The 14,236-nt window shown below is 43.4% G+C and overlaps 1 protein-coding gene across 6 annotated transcripts in view; it reads left to right on the top strand.

Moving 5' to 3' along the window:
* The window catches only part of NR1H3 (nuclear receptor subfamily 1 group H member 3), a 48,102-nt gene that overhangs the window by 12,239 nt on the left and 21,627 nt on the right, over positions 1–14,236 (top strand). For 3 of the 6 annotated variants that reach the window (XM_053285499.1, XM_053285501.1, XM_053285500.1), the window contains exon 2: positions 8,077–8,189. The exons of the other annotated variants lie outside the window; for them this stretch is intronic. The gene's annotated coding sequence lies outside the window, so the exon portion shown is untranslated. The remainder of the gene's footprint in view (positions 1–8,076; positions 8,190–14,236) is intronic. 6 annotated transcript variants of the gene reach the window in all.

Below are 14,236 nucleotides of genomic sequence, written 5' to 3'. Positions count from 1 at the left end.
AGTCGCCACTAGAGATCGTCTGCGGGGAGGGTCGGGAAAACCCGCCCTCCCCGCAGACCTCCTTTCAGCACTTCACACTGGTTGTGTGAAGTGTCTCTATGTGTGCGAGAGAGAAGATGGCATTTAGAAAAATCTCACTTTCATAGGTTCAAATAATGCTGGAGATTGCCCAATTTATTGGGCTGCCTGCGGCATTAACTCTTAGTCAGATCCCACGAAAGGATTAAAAGAAAGGAGATATTTCCACCCAGTATCTACTTCTGCTTGGAGAGAGAGGATTCCAAAGTTAGGTGATCAGCCTAACCCACATTACTTTTAAACCCTCCAACTATCTATCTACAGCACCAGCCATAATTTGTGGCTGTGCTATATGCTTTAGGACCCCTCCCCCACCCCTGATGGAGCTTTTTTGAGTCTATCACCTCTTGGAAATCCCCACCTCCCATATCTTATTATGCTCAGCCGACCTACTTCTGCTGCTAGTTGGACTAGCCAGTTCTGTCCATCAGTGGTGGCACCTGGGGAAAAAGTGAGGAGGGGGCAAAGAAGAGGCAAAGTGCATTGATGGGTGGGTGAGCTGTGTCCCGCATGTTCTATTTCTCAAACTGAAATGGGGGTGGGGGTGGGGGCGCTTTGTGGAGCCACCCTTGCTGGCCATACTGGCTCTATTTCTAGAACTATCACCCGGCAGATTCATCCTCATTGGAGCTTCTTGAAACACCAGTTGGGGTCCTACCAAGGCACCTTTCACCCCTCAGTTATATCCTCATTCCAGTACCCTCCTGAGTGTTCAGTAATCTGGATTCATAAATAATTTTTAATTAAAAGGACCACCCTTTTTGTAACATCCAAAGCTACACTTGGTGGATTCTGATACGGCAGCAAAAATGTCAGCAGTTGCATCTTTAGCAGTCGTTGCAGATTCATGATGGGGAAAACAGCAGCTCTTAAACTTTTCTTGTTCGTATGGCTATTAGAAGCAAAAAACCTCTTGTCAGGAAGAGCAACCCATATGACTTGGCTTAAATAGTCTAAGCGTTTGGTAGAGGCTTATGAAAATGCAACATAACTCATTTCCATGGAAGGGAAAATCCAAATTCCATAGAACTGTTTTTCTTAAGAATAGTTCAGTATAATTGAGCAGTTAGTGGGAGGAACAGATATTGCCTTCTGGAAAGTGAAAGAACATTAGGACAATGCAACATCTTGTATTCTTTGGTTACATTTTCAGGCACATCTTTCTTGGTATTTCTTTCTGAAGATACTTAACCAAGCCCTTGAGGATCCAGTCTTCTGTTGCCTTTGTATGCTTTGGTCTTGCATGTTCTTGATCATTCCTCCCTGAAATTTAGAGCAAGCCCCTATATCTCAGTCTTCCATCAGTAATATAGATAACGATAGGCTACACTACAGGGTTGGTGTAGCAATTACTTAGGAAACGCATGCGAAGCCATCCTCAGTTCTTCAAAAGCACTGTAGAATAATAATAATAATATAATAAATTGCTATTCCTAATAGAAAGTTCTTGTTTAAGGATGCTTTTAGAGGACATTCATTATGTGGAGATTGTTGCTATAGCTGGGTTTAGTGCGTGATACTGACTTTCCTACACAAATTATGTATTATGGAAACTTGGTGCCCTTCGCTATGGGGAACATTTTGCAGTGGCTGTTGCAGGCTTAATTCTTTTGGAGTTCTCAAACCTTGTGTTGTCAGCAAATGTCACCATTTTGAACAGGGGTTGCACCTTATCAAGATGCTTTTGATATGTCTCAGACCCTCAAAGGCAAGTTTTCCCCTCTAGTTAAACTGTAAGGTAAAAAAGTAAAGTATGCCATCAAGTTGATTTCGACTCTTTGCGCCCACAGAGCCATGTGGTTTTCTTTGGTAGAATACAGGAGGGGTTTACCAGTGCCTCCTCCTGTGCAGTATGAGGTGATGCCTTTCAGCATCTTCCTATATCGCTGCTGCCCAATATAGTACCAGTGGGGATTCGAACTTCTGCTTGTTAGTCAAGCATTTCCCCGCTGCACCACTTAAGGTGACTGGTTAAACTGTATAAAGGACATATTCTTTTGCCTTTGATGAGTCTCTTCATCCAAATGTAACTATCCATATGACAATATTTGGTGTAGTAGTCCAAAACTAGCTCTAGGGCCAAGGTGCACACAGCATGAGAATGAAGAAAAACTTCACACAGAACATTGCAAATTTTACTTTTTGTCAGAGCACTGCAATTATGCAGTGATTTGATTTTAATTTTCTTAGAACTGGTATTGTATACAAAGACTGGTGATCGTCTACAGAAGCCATGGAGAGAAAATAGGTTGTTTTAAATTGCTTAGGGGGTTTGCCGGCTGAAGTCTGGTGAAGTCTTATCTAGCATTTCATTAAGGACAAGGCTTTGTGAAAAGCACTGAGACATGTGGCCTGTTTGGAGGCGACATCCTGGAGGAATTCAGGGCTCTTGTTTCTCATCTGGTGGGTGTGTCCTGAGTGGAGCCATGTCAGTGGCTGGCTTTGAGCCAAGGGGACTCTGACTTCTTGCAAGCTGCTTGTAGTGATGTCAGATGTTGTGAGAAGAGAATGCAACTTGGCAGGGCAAAGTCTGCTGAAAGTTCAATTTAGATGTTTGGCTTCATGTCACAGAGGGAATTAGATTTACACACTTCCTCTGATGTGGAGATCTTTGCACATATTCTTGCACACTTTCTAGCTGTAACTACCGTCCTTTCCTGTCCCCAGGATAGATCTCTTTAAGTTCTCTCTCTTTGCTTTAGCTTCTTTGTTTAAAACACTCTGTTTCTTATTTCAGTTCCCTGATGAACTGCAAAAGTGAGGATATTCTTTCTCCTTGTATATCTCTTCAGTATTCCATTAGATTTATCATCAATGGAGCAATTCTGATCACTAAGGTCAGCCTGCCATATGCTGCGAAGATTCTCCTCTAGTCTGGAAGAAACCCATTTCTCCTGAGCTCATGCTCTATGGCGGGATTCTTTATATGAGCATCCCCTTTGATGATTACCATGCATAATCTCTGTTATAAAGGTAAAGTGTGCCGTTGAATCGGTGTCATCTCCTGGCGTCCACAGAGCCCTGTAGTTGTGTTTGGTAGAATACAGGAGGAGTTTCCCATTACCGTATCCCGCGCAGTATGAGACGATGCCTTTCAGCATCTTCCTATATCACTGCTGCCCAATATAGGAGTTTCCCATAGTCTGGGAAACATACCAGCGGGATTCGAACCAGCAACCTCTGGCTTGCTAGTCAAGTCATTTCCTCTCTGTTGTAGTATGCTACAAACAGATAAGAGAGTGGCTAATATCCAGATTAAGTTACTCATTTGTACTTCTCAGAAGGAGTACTAAAGGATTACTTAATTTCAATAGGACTTACATTGAGTAATTTATTCAGGATGTTATCCAGTGTACATAGGAACATAGGAAGCTGCCATATGCTGGGTCAGACCATAGGTCCATCTCACTCAGTATTGTCTACACAGACTGGCAGTGGCTTCTCCAAGTCTGCAGGCAGGAATCTCTCTTAGCCGTATCTTGGAGATGCCAGGGAAGGAACTTGGAACCTAGATGTTCTTCCCAGAGCGGCTCCATCCCTTAAGGGGAATATCTGACAGTGTTCATACTTCTAGTCTCCCATTCATATGCAACCAGGGCAGACCCTGCTTAGCTTAAGGGGACAAGTCATGCTTGCTACCACAAGACCAGCTCTCTTCCTTCAGTACTTTGTCACTGGTTTCTCTTACTACTTGCTAATAAAGGTTTACCTCCCAGTTTTCTAGAATTCTATCTTGATACTCTTCTTTCTATTCAGCATCCCATTTTTATTTGGTTCTGAATTTTCCATGAACCCTACCACTGCTTTTTACAGTATGAATTAAAAATCATCTGGGCAATGATCCTCTGATTATTTTGCCCTCTACAGTTCCTGGCACACATTGGCACTAAATTAACTTTTCCTCTTCAGATCAACAGTTGATATGCAGGCAAGAAATATTCTGACTCCTCACCCTTTGGTCATTTTGTGAACAAAGCTAATCAAAGGATATAAGAGGAGTTATGTGGCAGAAATAGGGAAAGACAATAGATGGAGAAAAGCTAGCAGTAGGCACCTCCTGTTCCAGGTGCCCTTATTTGTAGGGCAATGTTTTTGCAAAAGATGCTAGAAGTTCAACTCAGATTCCTCTGAAAGCAGTGGATATTTTCCTCTCTAGCCCTGTTCAGGCATTAAATGAGTGGGTAATGATGTGGTCCTTGCATACAGAATCCTCGAGAGCATGCTTGGAAGTAGAGATGTGAAGGCCTGGGGAAAACCTAGAAAAAACATTTTTCCCAGGGGAAAAAGAGAGAGAAAAACCCTGTCCCCCCCATTCTTTATCTACCCCCCCTCCGCCTTCACAGCTATACTTGGAAGCCCTGCCCCATGCTAATGAGCTCTAACCCCACCCTTCCCCCCATCTCCATGCTCACAGCATTGGTCTGAAAAGATAAATGCTCTACTTACGGAGACGTTCTTCTGGTGATTAAAACATTAGGGCACACCAGAGTTCCACATCAACTTGCATTTCCCCAGAACTTGCATTTTAACTGCCATTGTGTAAGGTGCACACAGAGTTCAAATGTTCTGCCTACATCTTTGAGTTATGACACATTTTGTGCTGTGTGGGTGTTTGTGTGTATATGTGTGTGAAATTGAGGATAGAGCAATGCCTTCCATGATGGAAATGACATGTAGTGAGGTTTGCAATAATTCAGACTCTTGATTGGCAGCTTCTAAGAAAACATTGCTTTCCCCACATTCTTTTTCTTTTCTTCTTTTTCTTTTCTTGTGGGTATAGTCAGTTCTGGTATCTCTAACAAATTGAGCTTTTTTTTTTTTTAAAGTCCTTGTAGGAATAGCAGCAGGCAGTGTGTCCTAAATGAAATTTAAAAATAGGAACTGCACACTTTAGCACCACTCATTAGTCTATGACAAACCACTCATTTATGTTTTAGCTTTTAGTTGTTAAGTGGTCCATTCTGTGTAATAGACTAAAAATGGACTAAGTCTTCCATTCTGTGTAGCTGTAAGGCTATCTCTAAACATTGGCTAGAAGAAGTAAGACTAGATCGAAGCAAGAACTCTGCCTGGGGGCAATTTCAATCTATCTCTGATTTAATGTGGAGAAAGATGGGAATTACTATAAAAACCTAACTTGTCCCAGGGTTAATGAGAGAAAAGTGAAATTTGTGCAGAGCAGTTAAGTTTATATTGACCACTGTTAAAGTTTGTTTCTAACTTTTTCACTAGACCTCCAGCTTGCCCGGCTGAATCTTCCTGTGGTCATTAGCTACCCATGTTGCTTTGCTGAGAATGGGAGGGGATAGGGACCATTCCTGGTGTTTTCTCTCTCTGCTGTTCTCTCTAGGGAAGAGTAATTAATGGGATTTTTCCTGTTTGAATCCCTTGACGAAGTCAAAGTCATGATTGTGTTTCCTGCTGTCTGTCCAAAGGTCAGTGCTGACAGTGGAATCAAACCCAGCACTAGACTGCACTTGGAGCCAAGATCCCAGGGTTACTGCCGTTCAGTTTCAGCAGTGCAGACCCTCTTCTGCTCCCTTCACCACCCAAGCAGTGAATGGTTTCTGTCATTATCCCAAATGAAAAGTATATGTAAGAAATCCCTCTTGTGAGTTATCCTCTTATGATCTTAGGTCGAGAGACTTGCCATTTGTATAGTAACGGTGTGGGAGCCAGGGTGGGGGAGTCGTTTTGAGGAACAGAAGCAATCAGCAGAAGCTGTTGAGTTACACAATTTATTTGACAATGGTGTGCTTAAATGTCCATAGTTGCAGTTATAGTTGTATTTCATTTGGTTCTTAATTTTAGAGATAATTTTAAAACTGAAACATCAAGAATTTGATTAGTCAGCATTTATAAGAATAACAGCACTCCCAATTATTGCTATTAATTTCTCGAACTACTCTAAGGCAGTTGATTGCATTTGACAGAAGTATTGTACTGCCCTGCTTTTAAACATTCTCTTTCTTTCAGTTTTTCCCTTTCACGTTGCTGCTAAATGATACTTGCTGGATCAATGTAAAGGCCCACAAGTTTATCATTCTGTTCCAGCAGCATCCAGTCAGATACCTCTGGCATGCTGTTTAGCAGAGTATGAAGGCAACAGTTCTCTCCTATTGCTTGTCGCACCATTGGATATTCAGAGGTACACTGCCTCTGAACATGGAAGTTCAATTTAGCTGTCATGGCCAACTACTATTGATAGCCATATCTACTCCATTAATAGAGACCCACATGCTATATTTAACTGTTTCTCTGCCCCCATTTTTCATGCTCAGCACTTTAAAAGCATTGTGCTTTTCACATTTTAAATTAGCATTTAAAAATGATTAATTTCTTCTTGGTGGTATCAGTTAAGAAGCTGGCACTTTGATTCACACTATAAGATGACAGCTGGCTATGGTTTTACATCACTCGGACAGAACAACTTTATCTGACAGAAAGGCACCTGTTCAACCAATTGCATAAAGCAGTTTGCCTTGGGTCTCCCTCCTCAAATCTCATTCATGCCCATAGGCTTTTGCTCTTTCTGTAGTCACTTAGGGCATGCCTGCATGGAGGCTTTGAAAGGCATGGAGGGACAACTGATGCAATTCTAGACCATGTAGTGCATATGTGCATGGAAGGGCTGGTACTGTGCTAATCCCCTTCATGTCTTTGCCCGTTTGAACCAAGGAAAGGCTCAGGCTGCCCAGGATCAATGCAGGCTGTTTAGTTCACAATTACAATGGAGGGATGGAGTATCTTGTCTACTCATGGCCTAGTGCTAAAATGCAAAACTGAAGTTTCGGTACAAACATGCCCTTCTGCTTCAGGTGCATCCAGGTATTGGATGCCCAGAGGACAGCAAAGGAAACCCGCCTGTGCCAGCTTGCTAGGCTGGCTGGGCTGCATAAACTACCTAGTACAGCGTCACAGCAGGACATTGGGGTCTGGCAAGGCTGAGGGAAATGCAAGGAGGACATTGAGGCCACCTGGAGATGGGAGAAGGTGGAGGGAGAGCAACAGGGGAGAATTAAAGATCCTGCAGTGCTAGGGAGAAGTTGAAAAAGAAACAGCAGTAGGCAAAAGGGCTCGGCAGTGGGGACAGCTGTAGGCTGCCAGTATCTGGCCTTCAAGCACTCATGAGGAGTTAACGCAGAGAGAGGTTTGAAAGATGCCACTTTTACTGACCCAAAAACACTATCGTGGTTGGAGCTGTCTGACTTGTTAAATGCTGAATGGACATTAAAAGTACTGGAGCCCTCTTTAGGTCAGAAACAGCCAGTTTTCTGAATTGCTGCCAATGGAGGTTTCCCCTTTGAGGCAAATGGCAGCTGGATTTGAGCCCAATCCAGATTGGGAGTGTGGTGGAGAAAAGAGTTAAAGCCTCCCCCCTCCAACCATGATCCTGATCCGGGGGCTGTTGACAAAATAAAAGCTGAGGTGTGCAACTGCTTAGCACACAGTAAGTGTCTCGTTTGGTTTGACCATAACAAGAGTTCAGACAAGAAGCCAGCATCTTTTTGCATCTTTTTCATTGCATGAACTCCCCCGTGATCTGTAAGTGAGCTCATCTCAAGCCGTCTCTCTGCTTGGTTTGAGATGAGCTCACTTACAGATCATGGGGGAGTTCATGCAATGAAAAAGATGCAATTATCATTGAGAAACTTCATGCTGGCAGTTGTGATTCTGTTGAGGGCCCCTGACACTACCTTCTTTCTTGTCTCCAAACTCTGCAAGCAGGTAAACCATCCCTCTCTAGCTCTTGCTGTGATTCAAGGAGCTGCTGTATGAACTAAGGCAAGTGAAGCTGGGGGTGGGGGGGAGCCAGAAGGATGAACGGGAGTAACCCCTTCTTCTTTCTCTTTTCCTCAATTGGAAGACCAAGTGCATCCTGCAAGCAGGGAGGGGAAGGAGCACTGCCCATTCTGGGATCTGTGTGTATCAAAAGCCACTCCCAAACTTCTCTCTTTCTTGCTTCTTGTGTCACTATGAACTGCTCATGCTCTCCAGACAGTGGGTGGCAAAGAAGGTGACTGCAGACCAGCCAGAGATAGCCCTTGGCACTGAAGGAGAAATAGCACTAGAAACACACCGAAGGGCAACAGGCTTTGTTGCAGGATAAGGTAAGGAGAACAGGACTTTGGATTGTCACTGCTGAATTGGCGGCATTCCTCTGACTGGAAGGTGTGGGCTCTGTGTGAATTGCCTTTGCTCTGGAGCGGGAAAGAAATGCCTTTTGACTCTTGTGGATCTCCTGTCATTTTGTTTAGTAAGGAACCAGTAGGATTTTGCATTGAGTAAAACAGCTGCAAGCATGGAAGGACAGGAGATGCCAGATCTTAACATGTACCCTTGGGATGGGAAACCTGTGATAACCCTAACTTGACTCACTGTTTTGAATTATAGCCCACCCTGACCTATGAGTTGAGGATGGCTTACAGCAATTTCTTTTAGCATGCTTGCAGCCCAATGCATTCAAAGAATGTTCTTCATTCAGCTAGGGCTGATAGGGCTTCTGTCCGCTATTTTCCCCTTGCCTTAAAAAAAGATTAAAAGCTTGTTTCTTTATAGCGTGTACTTGTGCACAAGGACTCTGCACCCAGGCCAACTCAGCATATGAGTATTGGTTAGAATGCAAGGATCCTTGTATGTATCTCTGTGACCAAGGCTAGAGAAATTCATGGATGCTTGTTGGGAAAGAACACCCCATATTCTGGCTCTACCTTTATAGTCTTCTCCTATGGTGAAGCAATGGTTGGATTAACCAGTAATTTGAGGATACTGTATCAGACAGCTCTGATAGAGAGATAAGTTTAAACACCTTTGCTGACTACTTTCCCCAATTCCACGCTGACACCTTTTCTATCTACCAAGCTACATCAGAGTAAGTCTGTTCTGGGAAATGTGGGTTGCCAGATTTGGCTTTTTAAAACTTCTTTGGAAAAGATTACTCTGAAAGCTACTAAGGCTGAAATCCTAGGAACACATACTTGGGAGTAAGTCTCACTGAATTCAGTGGGACTTACTTCTGAATAAATATGTATAGTGTTGGGCTGCGTATCTGTTAGGAAATGAACAAAAATGTTCTTAATCACATACTATTCTTCCTAACTGTACTCCTGTTTCCCCTTTTAAATAATTGTTTTGTAGCCTTGATGCTTCCGTTCTTTAAATAGGGTAGCATTTTACGTCTCACTGCTTCTCCAGCTACAGCTCCATGGCAAATTCTGCAATAAATTATTCCTTGGGCCCATTCTCATGACCAAAAGCTAGGTTGGAGGAGTGTCCAGCCAGGCTCCAAGCCCCATGCATTCTCCTAAGAACTGGTCATGTATCAGCAGAGGTGCACCTAGGTAATTTTGGAGCCTGGACCTAAGGGCCTTTGGAGCCCCCCCCCACCACACCCCGCAAGTTAAGCATCATCCCCCTACATACACCCTGTGACACATGCAGTATTTTAAATATGTGGGTTCTTGAGGGCACAAACAGCAACTGAACGCACAAGAATGTAAGAATATAAAACAGGTATATTTATGCAAATATCCATTGGCATTTATGCTAACATGCATTATGCATTAACATTTCAACACACAACATATCCCCATCCCACAAATTTCTTTCCCCACTCCCCCTTCTGACTCTAAAGCACCTGGTGCAGGTCACAAGCACACTTGGCCGCCTGGCGCAGCATGGCGACCACACCACCCAGGGAAGACTAAAGAGGATTTTGGGGCCCCCAGGGTGTGTGGAGGCCCTGGACTTTGGCCCTGAAGTCCATGGGTAAGAACACCTCTGTGTATCAGCAAAATTTGAGGTAGGAAGATGAGAAAGTGACAGTATGCTAGTCATGATCTAGGTAGGAAGGCATGAGTCATGCTCTTCCTCCACCCTCGATACAGTGCAGGATAAATGATGTTGCTTTGCCACCACCATCCTACCCAGATTATGGCTAGCATGTGGTCACTTTCCCGTCCTCCTACCTTGATTTTTGCCAACACGTAACCATTCCTTGGGAGCATGCCTGGGGCTTGGAACCTGGGTGAATGCTCATCCTACCAAACTTTTGGTTGTGAGAACAGGCCCCACTTCTATTAAAATCCTGATGTGTTTCATGTCGAGAACTGTTTTCCAGGGGTTACACTATTAAAATATTGCAAGTTTGCAGCTTTCAAACCTTACAGCTTGGCTTGGGTCACATCACATTCCTAGGGAATATCACAGGAATTAGCCACCATGTAGAAATTGCTTTGAATTGCTCCCAGTGGCAGCCGTTTCTATGTGGCAGATGTTTGCCGTGGCATGGAGAAAATAGCCCCATTTGGGTGGTGAGCCTTGCACGTGGTTTGCTGCATGGAGGCAACTGCCTTGGAGAGTAGTTGAGAGCAGCCTTTGTGTGGTGGCTGTTTCGTGGGCATGATCCACGAGGCCCAAGAATATCGCTTTAAAAGAAAAAAAGTGAATAAAGTTCTTATGTGGGCCATTACATGAGAAATACATTTAAAAAAAAAAAATCCAAAGGATGAATCTGAATTAGAAATGTGATGTGACACCACACATAGCAGAGCTGTAAGGTTTAAAGATGAAAACTTGAAAGCTTTTAATAGCATAACCCTTGAAAAAAGAGTTTTGACATTAAATGTGCAAGGATTTTCAGTAGACTGGATCTCTTTGCTATAGAACCCCTATTGAAGACATTTGATATTTTGTCAGATACAGCAGCTGCTCTTAGCTTGTTGTGGTGGTGATCTGCCTTAGCCCTTTCAAGCCAAGAAAACGTGGAGGCATCCTCCATAGCTCTGTGCTGGTCTCTGCAACCCCTGCCTTCCAATGAGTGCATTTCTGCTGAGAGTGGGAAGTTTGGTGGGGAAGCCATTGCAAGGGAGTGGGATAAAAAAGTGAAATAAGTGTACACTATGCAGTCAGTTATTGTGACTGCCCACCTTGGCTTTACATTTGCACCTTTTTCTCTTGCAATTGGTGTTTTACTACCTTGGAAAGCATCCTTATCAGATGAGCAATGCGTGCTGTGATGTGGACAGGAGTCATTGTAAAGAAAAGGGATGTTCTATCACAATTCCTTGCAATAATACTTTACAATGTTGTCATGTGAGGTACACACAGGGGAGGTAAATACCAGAAGATGTTTGTCTCCAGAGTTAACTTGTCTTCAGTGCCATTTCACTCCACATTTGGGTCACAGAGGGCAAAAAACACATGGCTACTTATGAATAGTGATGTAGTAGTGGTGGGAGGCTGGATTAGTCCGCTCCCATAAAAGCCTGAGAAAAAGGGTACTGGAGAGATCAAGAGGAACCACTGAGAGTTAGCATTGTGAGAACATTTAGCTTCCCTGTGCTAGATCCTCAGAGGAAGTGAGGGAGCATTTTAGGAAGCTTGTGACAAATTTGCTGGGTAGTATAAAAATAAGAGGAATTGACCAGAGCAAAGGGTCACAACAGTACCAGCCTGTGAGGTGCAAAGAAAAGGAATGTGGCAATATATGCTGTTATGCAGCCTTATTCTTGTATAGTCCTTCCTTAAACCCAGGACTTGACAAATTCCAGGCGCCAGTGGGTCATGGTGCCTAAAATTTAAGTGTGTCTCCTAGACTTGGATATTCAGAGGTAAAGTTATTTAATAAAACCTTTATTTGCCCCAGACAGCCCCATTTCTGTTCTAAATATGCTATTACTTGCAAAGGGGATAAAGAGAAACCCACTTACTCTCCTTCTCCACACTGTCCATCACTAAGTCTGGTGATTTTGTCAAATGTCAATTGTCTGGCTCTTAAATTTTTGTACTGGTTCCTAGATCCAAATAAGATTTGTCAAGGCCTGCCTTAACTCCAGGGATGTGACATTTTCCATGGAAAAATTTCCAAAATTGATCTCCACCCAGAAAATCTCATGCCAAATGTGTCCCTGAGGGATATATTTTTGAGGCACACAGTGGGCTTCAGAGGGAAGGGAAGATTGGCGAAAATTGCCCCTTTTCCGGCTCAAGCAATAGCACAGCGGTAGTTTGGCACTCACACTGTTGCATTGCAAACTAGTCTGGATGTCCAGCATTGTTTCATAAAATTCATTAGTTACAATAAATGAATGCCAATGCCAATGCAATATTAGGCAAGTTCAGCAATTTCAAAGTTGTAATTAATGTTTTTCAGGTGATTATACCTAGAAAGCGTCTGAGAGTGTAGATTATGTTTTATTGATTTATTAAGCCTGTTCTCATGAGCAGCCAAGACCAGGCTAAAGCAGCCAATCCTGGGCTTGGTTGCCCATAAGAACCGCTGGGAGGCACATGACTCCCAGTGGCACCTCAATGGCAAACCCACCTAGGGAGTCTGCCTCTTAAATGAGGTTAAGAGAGCGACCTGCTAACTGGGCAACGAGGCACCTTTTTAACGTGGTGATTCTCTTTATTTAGCAGGGGGAGAGTAACTGGCCCTATCCATCCCCAGCGCAGTACCTCCAGTGACTGTTGCTGTTGTCTGTATTACATTTCTTTTAGATTTAGACCCCTTTGGGGACAGGGATCCATCTTATTTTTTTATTATTTCTCTATGTAAAACGCTTTGGAAACTTTTGTTGAAAAGTGTTATATAAATATTTGTTGTTGTTAACTCTGTTTACCTGATCATGTGCCAGTGCTGGCTGCTTTCAGCCAGCCCTGAAGCCCTGATGGGCACCCACCTATCTCTGGTGGGATCACCACAATGCATTACACATTCATGCGGTGCACTGTGGGATCTTCAGGGGATGGGACGCATTGTCCCAGCCTCCAGAACTCAGCTCTGCAGGCACACAGTTCTGCTTGTCTGGGAGCACAATATGTACTTCCAACAGAAAAACTCAGTTGTCTGGGGGAAAGGTGAGTTAAAAGTAGTCCCCACCACCACCACCACGACACACACCCTCCCCTCTCACTCTTGGCAATCATGAGAATCGTCCCAGAGAGTATTTCAGTTTAAAAATTATTTCCACAAAAAAGCTTTGAATTTGTTTCAGTATAATAATTAAAGCACATGAAGTGGCTTTATTGATCCCATCTCCCCATCAAATATTTCATTTCATCTACTTGACTACTTGAAAAAATATTGCGATACAGTGTGTGAAATTAATATGGTGGAGGTGTGTTTTTACTGTATAAATAGGTCAAATGACATGCCAGATCATTTCACCATCTATTTAGGACATCAGGAAAACTGGTACAGTAATGATTTTTGAGAGCAGGATAATGCAAATGTTAGGCAGATAAGAGGAAAATTCAAAGTTTCCCAGAAAACTCACATCCCTGTTTAACCCTATTTTCACTGATGACTCTTCAGTATCTTGTAGAAGACTGAACAGTTGTGAATTAAGAGTTCAAGTAAGAGTTTGTATTTCCAAATACTGGGTTTTCCCCTCCATACTTCTTTGCACATGGGGGTACAAGTACAAGATCTGAGCATGTGTTCTAAGTACAGCTTCTGTTTCTGAAATAGTGGGCTAGGCTTCTCTGCCCAGCACACCTGCTTGCCATGTAATAATGTACTAGGTTGAGTTTGAAAAAAACCCAAAGTGAAGGTCTTAAGCAACCTCTCTTTGGCCTCCTGTTGGATCATCCCCCCCCCCCCAAAACCCCCAACAACACTGCAGGCTCTCATCGTTTCTTTTCTTTTTCTTTTCAAACTTGCACACAACTGCATGTAACATCCAACTGGTTACTACTACGAATATTTATATACCATTCCTCAACAAAAGTTCTCAAATTGGTTTACACAGAAAAATAACAATATCAATGGTTCTTAGAGCACAAAAAGTGAGGAGGCAACAAAACCTTTTGCGGGGGTGGGATACAATTTTGTCCCTAGGGATGTGAATGGCGGCTACAGCATAAACCAGCTTGGATTATTGTGGCTTATTTTGCTAATAGCACCTTGAGCCCTTTCTCACGATTGGGAGAAATGGCTCAAAAGGGGCGAGGGCAGGAAGTCGCGAAATGCTTACCTCCCCCACAGACGATCCTCTGCCATTGCTGGGCAGTGGATTGCCCGCCCAGACAATTGCCGGCTGCTCCTAGCAGCATGAAGGTTTGGGGGCCAGCAGGCCAACAGAACTCCCATAATGCATTGTCGTGCATTATGGGGGAGCCTCCCGATGCAGGCTGGAAGGCTACTCGTATGTAG

The sequence above is a fragment of the Hemicordylus capensis genome, chromosome 1 (genome assembly GCF_027244095.1).
Source record: "Hemicordylus capensis ecotype Gifberg chromosome 1, rHemCap1.1.pri, whole genome shotgun sequence".
Lineage (NCBI taxonomy): Eukaryota > Metazoa > Chordata > Lepidosauria > Squamata > Cordylidae > Hemicordylus > Hemicordylus capensis.
Note: the sequence above shows the minus strand (reverse complement) of the source record. Positions and strands in the feature narration are given on the sequence as shown.